This window comes from Myotis lucifugus, unplaced genomic scaffold (assembly GCF_000147115.1).
Source record: "Myotis lucifugus unplaced genomic scaffold, Myoluc2.0 scaffold_904, whole genome shotgun sequence".
NCBI classification, from domain to species: Eukaryota; Metazoa; Chordata; class Mammalia; order Chiroptera; family Vespertilionidae; genus Myotis; species Myotis lucifugus.
In genome coordinates this window covers 12,213-22,825 of record NW_005871952.1, presented here as the reverse complement: position 1 = coordinate 22,825, position 10,613 = coordinate 12,213, and the positions used below count along the sequence as shown (strand labels likewise).

At 42.2% G+C, this 10,613-nt stretch overlaps 1 pseudogene; it reads left to right on the top strand.

Moving 5' to 3' along the window:
• Positions 1–2,283: 2,283 nt before the first annotated feature.
• On the top strand, positions 2,284–9,575 carry LOC102423063 (annotated as a pseudogene).
• Positions 9,576–10,613: the final 1,038 nt, after the last annotated feature.

Below are 10,613 nucleotides of genomic sequence, written 5' to 3'. Positions count from 1 at the left end.
AATAAAAATGGTGGGAGTGGACATCCTTGTACTGTTTGTGATATTAAATAAAAAACTTTTAGGTTTTCACTATTTTCCAGAAGGTGGTGCTATAGCCCAAGTGTGTGGTTTCTCCCTTGCACACAGATCCTAGTGTGCTTTTCAGATTCCACTACATTTTCCAGATTAGCTCTCACTGTTCAACACAGGAGTACACACAAGTGGGTGGCAGCAATAAAGGGGAGTTTCAGGCTTAGTACTTGGGTCATTGTTAGTACCTGCTAACCCAGTGGGGAGATGCTCAGCTGAGGTTCTCTCAGAGGGACATGGAAGGCCTTCCTGCTGAAGTCCAAGCAGTCAGCAGGAACCTTATCCCTTTAAAGCTCTTTAATATTCTTCTCTGCTTCTTTCCCATCTTTTCTTTCCCCCCCTGGTCATGAAGGTCCTGCCACAGTACTCCGAGTGCTGCTGGAAAGCAATGTGTTTCTCAATCCATGTCCCACACAACTTGGGTAGCCAGGCACTCACTAACCACTCTCCTTTTCCACACTGGAGAAATTGCAACCATTGGATAGTTCAGCCCATGCAATGTCCCCAAACTCATGCTGCAATCTACCCTTGAGAAGACTAGACTTCCACAAATTCTCTCTTATCTTTGGACATCTGCCCAGGTGAGCATTAAAAAGGTTTTTTTCCATCCATGCTAAGACAGTTGGTGCAGAATTGCTGGCTTTGCTGGTTCCATAGCCCATACTGAAGTCCTCTGCCTATTACTAGATGAACAGGTAGGTGAGACTCCCTTGACATCCTTGGTATGATCCCAAAATTCCCACAGAGGGGCACTTTTGTTTGTGGATAGGTGTCTAATTAATTGTTACAAAATGGGAGAAAAAAAGAGAAATATCTTATGTACCATAACGCTGATGTCAAGAACTGTATTTTAAAGGACAGGTGAGTAAATAAATATTATAAAACTAGAGGCCTGGTGCATGAAATTCATGCACTGGTGGTTGTTCCATAGCCCAGACTGCACTTTCTCACAGTCCAGGACTCCTCAATCAGACATCCCTCTCACAGTCCAGGGTCTCGCAATCCAGGGCCCCTCGCTCCTTAATGCCCCCTGGAGCAGAGGCAGGAGAGGCTCCTGCCACTGCCTCTGCACTCGCCAGCTGTGAGCCCAACTTGCTGCTGGGCTTGCCGCTCCTTAGTGCTGCCACGGAGGTGGGTGAGGCTCCCGCCACTGCCGCTGCACTTGAAAGCCATATAGGATGGCACAAGAAAAGACAAAAAGAATGAGGGAACCATTCAATACAGGTTTGATAGAAACTATTCAATTGATTTTATTTAAATAGGAAGTGCCTAAAGCCAGGCTATTAAGTTGCAACTCATCCTGACGACTACAAAAGCAATCCATGTTGAGAACACCCACAAAGATGTCTTGCTTGTGCACATGTGGAGGCATATACACATACACACCAAATTTTTTAAAACACTAATCCTATATAATAAAAGGCTATTATGCAAATTGAACGAACGATGGAAAGACCAGTCGCCATGACACACACTGACCACCAGGGGGCAGACGCTTAATGCCGGAACTGCCCCCTGGTGGTCAGTGCACTCCCACAGGTGGAGCACCACTCAGCCAGAAGCTGGGCTCACAGCTGCTGAGCACAGCAGCAGTGGTGGGAGCCTCTTCTGTCTCTGTGGCAACACTAAGGATGTATGACTGACCTGGCCTAAGCCATCAGTTGGACATCCCCTGAGGGCTCCCAGATTGCAAAAGGGTGCAGGCTGGGATGAGGGTGCATGTCGAGGTCACGAATTTCATGCACTGGGCCTTAGGAATATTTTATTTAAAAAAATGAATGAAAGGATGAGAAAGCCTTAAAGTCTTGCATCTTTTTGTTGCTGTTGTTAATCCTCACCCTAGGATATTATTTCCATTGATTTTGTGAGAGTGCGAAAGGGAAGGTAGGAGGGAGAGAAGGAAGGAGGGAGAGAGGGAGGGAGGGAGGGAATGACAGGAAGGAAGTAAGGAAAGGGAAACAGAGAGAGAAACATCAGTGTATGAAACATCCTCCCACACACACCAACTGGGAGCAGGGAGTAAACCCAAAACCCTGGTACAGTCCTTGTTCAGAAACCTTTGACCCTTTGGTATGTGGACCAATGCTCTAACCACTAAACACACCTGCCAGGGCAGAGATTTGCATCTTTAGTACTCCTATCCTTATTTTGAGGTGGCTTACACTTCCTAAGTTCATGACAGAGGCTAACTGAGTGTCTTTTCTTTTCACAGTGATGGACACGGCAAACTCCAGGTCGAATGAGTCCCTTCCCAAAGGAAAAAGGAAGCAAGATCTCCAAGAGATGCTGAGAGAAGTAGGACTGGCAGTTGAGTACTGGTTGCCTAAGCTGCAGGAACACCTGGGTGTGACCTGTGCACAGGCCTTACAACACGTAGAAGAAAAAGACCTCCAGAAGCTAAAATCCCAGGCACAACATTCCTGGGAGGAAAGGGCCCTGGAGAAGCTACTTAACTCAAATAGCCTTTCAAAGTTACAGGAGCCTCAAGTGAAAATGATAAAGAAAGAACAGAAGAAGGCCGAACAGGCACTGCAGGAGCTAAGAGACTTACTATCAGAAGGGAAGAAAGGACAAGAAGAGGCAGTGAGGAAAAAAGTGGCAGAGCTGAGGCAGGCAATGGAGATTCCCAAAGAATACTGGCCACCCCCCGAAAAACCCTTAAGAGAAGTGATGGAACACATGCAGAGACAACTCAACCTCATAGAGGGCACACTGTCTGACAGGCAAAACCTCACAGATAGAGATCTCTTGAGATGGGCCTCTGGAGGGCTGGCCCTGCAGGGAATTTACAAAACCAGCTACCAAAAAGACCTTGTACAGAAGAGAGACGAGCTACTCAGTGTCCCCAAGGAGGTCTTACTCTATGGCCCTGAGCATGGCTCACGAATGGAAACCAGGGAATTTACATCTTCTCAAGAAGAATCCAAGTTCACCCAGATGACAGAGAAGCTGGGCTTCAGTGTAATTGCCTCAGCCAAGGGCGGAGGTTGGGGATTTAGCGTGGAAGCTGGTATGGATCACAGCAAACATTCAGAATCCAAGGAAACCCAACAATCACGTTCTGAGCACTCCTATTTCTGCTCTACTAAGTTCAGCTATGTCCCTCTTGCCTCCTGCCACTTTCCCATGGATCAGCTCCAGTTCTCCAAGGCTGCTCTCCAGGAACTGCAATGCATTGATGACCTTATGAGTCAGTCTGCAGACACAGATAGATTCCCCATGCTGAGGCACAGGGCTGAAACTTTCTTCCAAAGGTTTGGCTCTCATGCCAACCAGGGCCCTCTGCACCTGGGAGGAATCTACTGGTGGAAAGCCACTTCAGAGGGATTCCGGAGTGAGCAGCTGGCAGAAGTAAAACAGCAGTCAGCAGAGGCCCTGAATGGTTACATAAGGGGCAGCTACAGCGGCTTTGGACTGATAAGGGCTGCAGGTGTGGATGGGTCAGGCTCTCATTCAGAAACTGCCACCCAAAGCACAACCTCCCAAAATCTCCAAACCAAAGTCCAGTTATCTGTGGCCCAGACAGGTGGCCCACCAGAAGCAAATGGCTTTCTCCAGTGGAAAGCTGGACTAGTTGCCAGTAATCAAACCTGGAGTGTCATTGACCGGGGCCTTCAGCTGGTGCCCGTTTGGGACATCATCCTCTCCAACCACAGAAGTGATTTTAAGGATCCATTTCAGGTAGCTAGCTTACTGAAGGATAACTACACTGCTCTGACGGGCATCACTGCCCAGATCCAGGATGGAGAAGAATTACTGAGTGTTGGAAAGGAGGCTAGGGTTTTCCTAGAGGATGTGAAATCCTGGGAGGTATCTGACCCTGAAGAGCAGCTTCAAAAACTGATAAATTTCATGCAAATTTTGATTCAAAAAACAAACAGTTATGACACTTGGGTTAACATTTGCCTCACAAATGAGGGTCTGCAGAATTTTCTGGTAAACACTGTTAACTTTTGCAAACAGTCTTCCATTTATGAAACTAAGTTTATTAAATCTCAGTTGTGCAGCCTTTTGGATCCTCACATCTACAGAGTGAATGACTTCCCTCAGGCTCATTCCATCATGCAGTGGGTCTTCCAATCAAAGTCAGAAGAAGAGCACATCAACATCTCCCAATTTTCTGAATTAATTAAAATCCTAAAGAAAACCCACAATGACCTCAGGGAAGTGATGGCCAAATCTGAGTCTGCAGAAACAGTGGAAGAAGCTCAAAGAAAGGCCACTTATAAGATCAGTTTGTCTCTTGGCTGCTTCTTGAATTACCTCCAAGAAAAAGAGCAGCCAGACACACAGCTCTTGCTACTTTCCATTGCAGCTGGTGCAGGGTATCATGTGGTAAACAATAAATTTCAGTATCTCCTGGGGTGTGAGGAGTTAGACTTTCTACTGGATAAAATGCAAACTGCCCAAGATAAATACCAGGAGCTCAAAAATATGTGCACATACAGAGCTCAGGCATTCCTGGTGCTCACAGGTCTGACAGCTACCGCTGGAGTCATGGCTGTCTCTCCTGAGGAGAAAACACAACGCTTGGCATTAATAAGGCAACTCATGGGCCAATTTTTGTCAAAAGAAGTTGTCCATGTCCTCTCCAAACCTGGAGCAGATCAGGATTGGGAAAACCTAGAGAAAGACTTGAGGTTGCTCATTGATGTTAATTGTGAAGCTACCATCTCTTTATTGCAAATGGATGAGATAAGAAAAAACTTACAAAGTATTTTTCATGAAAGGAAACAATCCCATGATCCACATGATAATAGAAATAGCAAATGGGAAGTCATAGAACATACAGCCTTCCTAAAATTACTTCAGTGTCTAGGCCTAGAACATTACTACCCAAAAAGGATGAGCAGAGCTAACTTCCATCTCATCAACAAGATTTCTGTATACAACACGCAGCCAAGCTCTGAAAGGGAGCTTCCCTTATATTTCCTTCAGAAGCTACAAGTGCTGGATTATGGGCTGAGATACCTGGTCTTCAGAAATGATGAAAACACACAGAATCAATTCTATTCAAGTGCCTCAAATCAGGAAAATGAGGCTTTTGATCCATATGAAGACTTGTTTGAAGACAGTGATACTAATCCTTCAGTTACTAATCCTTCAGATACTAATCCTAGGCCCCATATTCACCCTATGGATATTCAGATGGCAATTCTTCACTGTGCAGATGATTTTGCCAGACAATATATTTTGTCCAAACTTTCCATTTGCCAGTTTGCACTCCCTCTTCTCATACCTAATCCCTGCAGTTCTCAAATTGAATTCTCTCTCTGGTCTCTTAGTCAAATTAGAAGGAGCTGGCAGGAAGCAAGGAAATCACCAAGAGAGGAGAAGGTCAATTACAAGAATAAGCAGATGTGTCAAGTCTCTACCCCCATTGTGTCCTTTATAAGAGTTGGAAATGGCTTCTCTGCTTCCAAATCTCAGATCATGAACTGTCTTCTCAGTAAACGTAAACATGATGTCTTTTTCCACCGACATTGCAGAGGGAGCACCAAAGAATGTCTCTTGATGCGGGGAGTGGTGGAAATCTGCTGGTTCTGTCCTGGAGGGGATGATGAGGACAGATTTGACAACTGTGTGACCTTCACTAATCTTCATGGAGATGCAAAGGAACATAAGAAGCAACTCACCTTCCTGCAGGAGGTCTCTTCTCTCATTGTTGTCCTCATGTCAACTTCTGACGACAATAAAGAAAACCGAAAAATTGTTTGTGATCTGAGTCAGTCACCAAGACCTTTGATTTGTTTACTTGATAATAAACAAAATAAAGTGACCAATAAATCTAAACAAACAGTGATCATTGGTCTCAGGAACAGAAATGAAGCAGAATTAACAGAGGAGCTTGTTACTGCAATCAGACGCTTGCTGGAGCTCTCGAGCACGGCTCACAGCTTAGAGGACTGTGCCCCAATTGCTCGCAAGCAAGGATTCCTTATTGACGAAGACCAGAGAGACTGCAAGGAAGCCAGAGAAAAGGCAGAGGTCCTAATAGCTCTACTGAGAGAACTGAGTATTTCTCAGGTGAAGGAAAACTTACTGCCCCTTCAGGGAGACCTATGGCATCTTTGGTGTAAAAAGGACAAAGAACTCTATCATCTAAGAGAAAAAGGGAATCGAAGCATTGAACAACACAAGAGTGAGATTGAGACAGAAAAACAAAGAATACGGAATCAACAGTTGACCAAAGCCTTTCCTCTCAATGAATTAATGCATTCTGTCCTTGAAATTCTCCAGAATCATTCAGAAACTCAAACCACACACTACTTTTTGCAATGGCTGAGTGTGTTTTTGGACAACCTGACTGCAGGACATTTGGAACAACTGAATGAAAAGAAAAACAATTTGTGGTCACAGATACACAAAGAAAAGCAAAAGGCACCAAAGAGCCCTGATGTCCAATGCTGGCAAAAAGAGATAGAAGCTATCTCCACAGAGATTAATAACTGTACTTTAGGAATTGAGCAATTTCTCAGAGAAGTTGGCCAGATCTATGAAGCTCTGGAAGAAGCTTCCCCCACTAAAAATACCCTTTATCTCTCCCTTCCCCAGATTGCTGCAGATCTGATGATATCTGGTGCTCCCATTGAGCTGATGGATGGGGATGTTTCCTATGTGCCTCTAAAGTGGGTGGCAGCTCTTTTTGATAAGGTCTCTGAGAAACTTGGAAACAAACGGCTGTTTGTTCTCTCTGTCCTTGGCCTACAGAGCTCAGGGAAGTCCACTCTGCTGAATGCACTTTTTGGGCTGCAGTTCACGGTCAGTGCTGGGAGGTGTACCGGGGGGCCTACATGCAGCTCCTGAAGGTCGAGGACACTTTCACAGAGGAACTGGGCTTTGACTTTGTGCTTGTTGTAGACACAGAAGGCCTTCGGGCCCCAGAACTCAGCAACAAATCCAAAAATCGTGACAATGAGTTGGCAACCTTTGTCATTGGACTTGGAAACTTGACTCTGATCAATATTTTTGGGGAAAATCCATCAGAAATGCAAGATATTCTACAAATAGTTGTTCAAGCCTTTATGAGGATGAAACAAGTAAAAATCTCCCCAAGTTGCCTTTTTGTCCATCAGAATGTGGGGGAAGTCACAGCTAAAGACCAAACTATGGAAGGAAGGAGGCGGTTAGAGCAGAGACTAGATGAAATGGCCGCAACAGCAGCTGAGCAAGAACAGTGCTCACATGTAACCCGCTTTGGTGATATTATTAAATTTGATGTCAATAGTCATGTCTACTACTTTGCTCACCTCTGGGATGGCAATCCCCCAATGGCCCCCCCCAATCCTCGCTACAGCCAAAATGTCCAGGATCTGAAAAGCAGAATTCTTATGACTGCCAAACAGGAGTCTAGGGGAAGCATCATGAGGACATCAGATGTGAAATTGCGAGTTCAAGATTTGTGGAGAGCCCTAGTGAATGAGAACTTTATTTTCAGTTTCAGGAACACCCTAGAGGTCATGGCCATGAGCAAATTGGAAACTATGTATAACTACTGTACCTGGGAGCTGAGGAGTCACGTGCTAGACTTGCAGTACCAGCTCATCAACCAGATTAAGAATGGGAAAGTCCAGAAACTCACAGCAAGCACACTTGAGGCTCCAGTTACAGAAAAATATAAAGCCATCCAGCAAGAACTGGAAAAATATTTTAATGAAGATCCAGAGAGTGAAATAATGATTCAGTGGAAAGCAAGTTTTGAAAATAAACTAAGAAATCTTAAAGAGGCACTTATTTTTGAGAGCAAAAATAAAGCCGAGGAACATATCAGTTACAAAAAGAATCAAGAAATACTAGATAACAAAAAGTCAGGTTATGAAAAGGAATTATTGGAAAGAAGCCGAGAATTGGCTTTAACTGTAAAGGATAAAAAATTGAGTGAGGAAGAGCTGCATGTCAAATTCAATCAACTTTGGGGAAAATGGGTCTGTGATGTGACCTCAATCCTCCCTCCAGTCACAGAGCCTGACATTGATGTGGATTCTGAAGACATTCTTTTGGACTATTTTAAACAGGAGACAGACATGGTGAATATACTGAAGGAAAAGCCTAGAAAAGAGTTTGAAATATATTATGAAAAACATGTCCAAATGAGCAAAAAATTTATCTTATTAACAAAGAATTTAGAAGTACATGATAAAGAGTCCATAAAGAGAACTACTGACTGCATTGTTTCAAGATACACTGAAACTATTAAAAACCTCCAAAGTCTACAGCGGGATTACAATAAAAGTTATTTCCATGAAATTCTGAAAATAATAGAAGAGGAGGTGAAATCTGCACCCAATAAAGACAGATACACATTTACAACTAAGTACAAAATTGACTTATCTTTGTCTTTATTCCAAAGAGCATCTGAAAATTTTAAGGAGATGCATAGGGCATTCAAAATAGCAAATGATCCTGTAAGTTATTTGGAAAGCAAGAAAGATGATTTCTTCATGAGTTTTAAGATCTCTTGTCAAGGAGCAACTTCAATCAAAACATTTGTTGGTTTTCTATGGCACAAACTCACTCCTGCCATCTCCAACACGCTTTGGGAAAAAATGGCCCCTAAAATTGCTGGGGACATGCGAGCTACCTGCCCAGCATTCAGTGGAAACAGGGCTAACCTGGAGAAACACATTCTTCTCTCCCTGGCAGAAAATGAAAATTTTGATGATTACTGGGAGTACATTCATAATCCCGAATCATTTTTTAGGAATTATATTCAAAGACATATTGAAAGATATTGTTCAGAACAAAGAAGTAATAAAATAAAGACTTTTTTAAAAATAAGTGTAGGAGACATCAAGAATGCCATCCTCTCAGCTATTCATGAATCCACAGCAAGAGCTAAAGATAAAAGCAGCACTGTATCTGGGTGGTTGGATTTGTTCTGTGATCAGTTGGGGGATAAGTTGAACTTTCCACGAAAAGACTTGATAAGCATTGAACACCAGGAGATTAAAGATATTGAGTTTCTCAAAGAAACCATGAGTGAAGCTTTGAATCCTGCAATGATCACATTGGAACAGAAGTGTTTGAGTAAGCCTGAAGAAGGAATGGTTTCTGACATTCAGAACATGCTCTCTGAACATCTCTGTGGCTGCTGGGAACAGTGTCCCTTCTGTGGAGCAATCTGTACAAACACAATCCCTAACCATGACGGAGACCACAGTGTTCCCTTCCACCGTCCTCAGGCTATAAGTGGAGGCAAATGGGTTAACACAGACCACTTTGTCATTGACTACTGTACTAGTTTGGTAGCAAGTGATTGTTATTTTATTTTGAAGGATGGTTGTGAAATCCCATTTAAGACCTATCGACACGCAGGAGGGGAATATGCCACATGGAGCATCACCCCAGACACATCCACCCAGCCATACTGGAAATGGTTTGTCTGTCACTTCAGAAAGGACCTAGAATATGTACATAGGAAAAGATTTAGAGGTAAGGGTAAAATCCCTCATGCATGGACCAACATCACAAAGCAAAATGTGCTTAATGACCTGAAAAAGCAATAATACTCAATGCCCACAAAAGAGTACCAGAATCTAAACAACACTCACAGTACCTGAACAATCCAAAAATACCTCCTCACAATGAGAAATTTTATTTCCATTTTTCAAATGAAATGACTAAATATAAATCAATTAACATTTCAAGAATTTAAAATTTCCTTTTAAAAGGACTTTCTTTTTCTTTATCTCAATTCCTTCTGGTTGAAGACCAAATTGCTAAACTATATTAAAATACAACAAAATCAAATAATATCTATTTAAAATTCCTACTTCATATTTTAAGCTATTATTCAGAATGCTTTTTATTTTAAAATATATAATATTATATGCAATCTCAGAGAAAGTTGTTTTCATGGAGGGAAATCAAAATCATTATAGACAGCTATACATTTCTATAGATTAACTATATGAACATTTCAAATGCATGTACAGTTCTTGGCTGAATGCTACAAATTGCCTCTGAAATCTTGAGAAAAAGTTAACTCTTGAATGGAAAAATATTGAGGAAAGATGATTCCCAAGCATAGTGATATTTAGACATATTCTGTTCTGGGAAATAATAACACAGACTTGACAGAGCCTGTATCAATTCAGGAAACATTATTAAGCAAATATAGACAATAGAAATTAAATTATTGTTTTTCTCATGTAAGTAGCACCCTCCTCTTCTCTGGCACCTTGGCAATTCCCTGTGCCACGCTTAAATAAAACATAAAGGTTCATAAGAGAGTAGGTATTCAAAGTTTGGTATTTGTACAAGCTTAAGAAGAACTGGCTTTTGGAACAAGGTTTATGAGCAGGTGAGAAGGGCCACTTTAATCAAGGCTGTCAACAAGGGTTAGATTTCATTATGCCATTAATAATTTTAAAAACTATTCCTTTAAGAATAAAATAGCAAAGAATATATAGTTTTTGGATTCTGATTATTTCAATAAGATATTCTTATATATACTAAAATGTAAGGAAATGCTTATCTCCAAAATAGGCACCTTTGTGACTTTTCACACTGTGAGTCATAGGATAATGATCAGAATACAAATG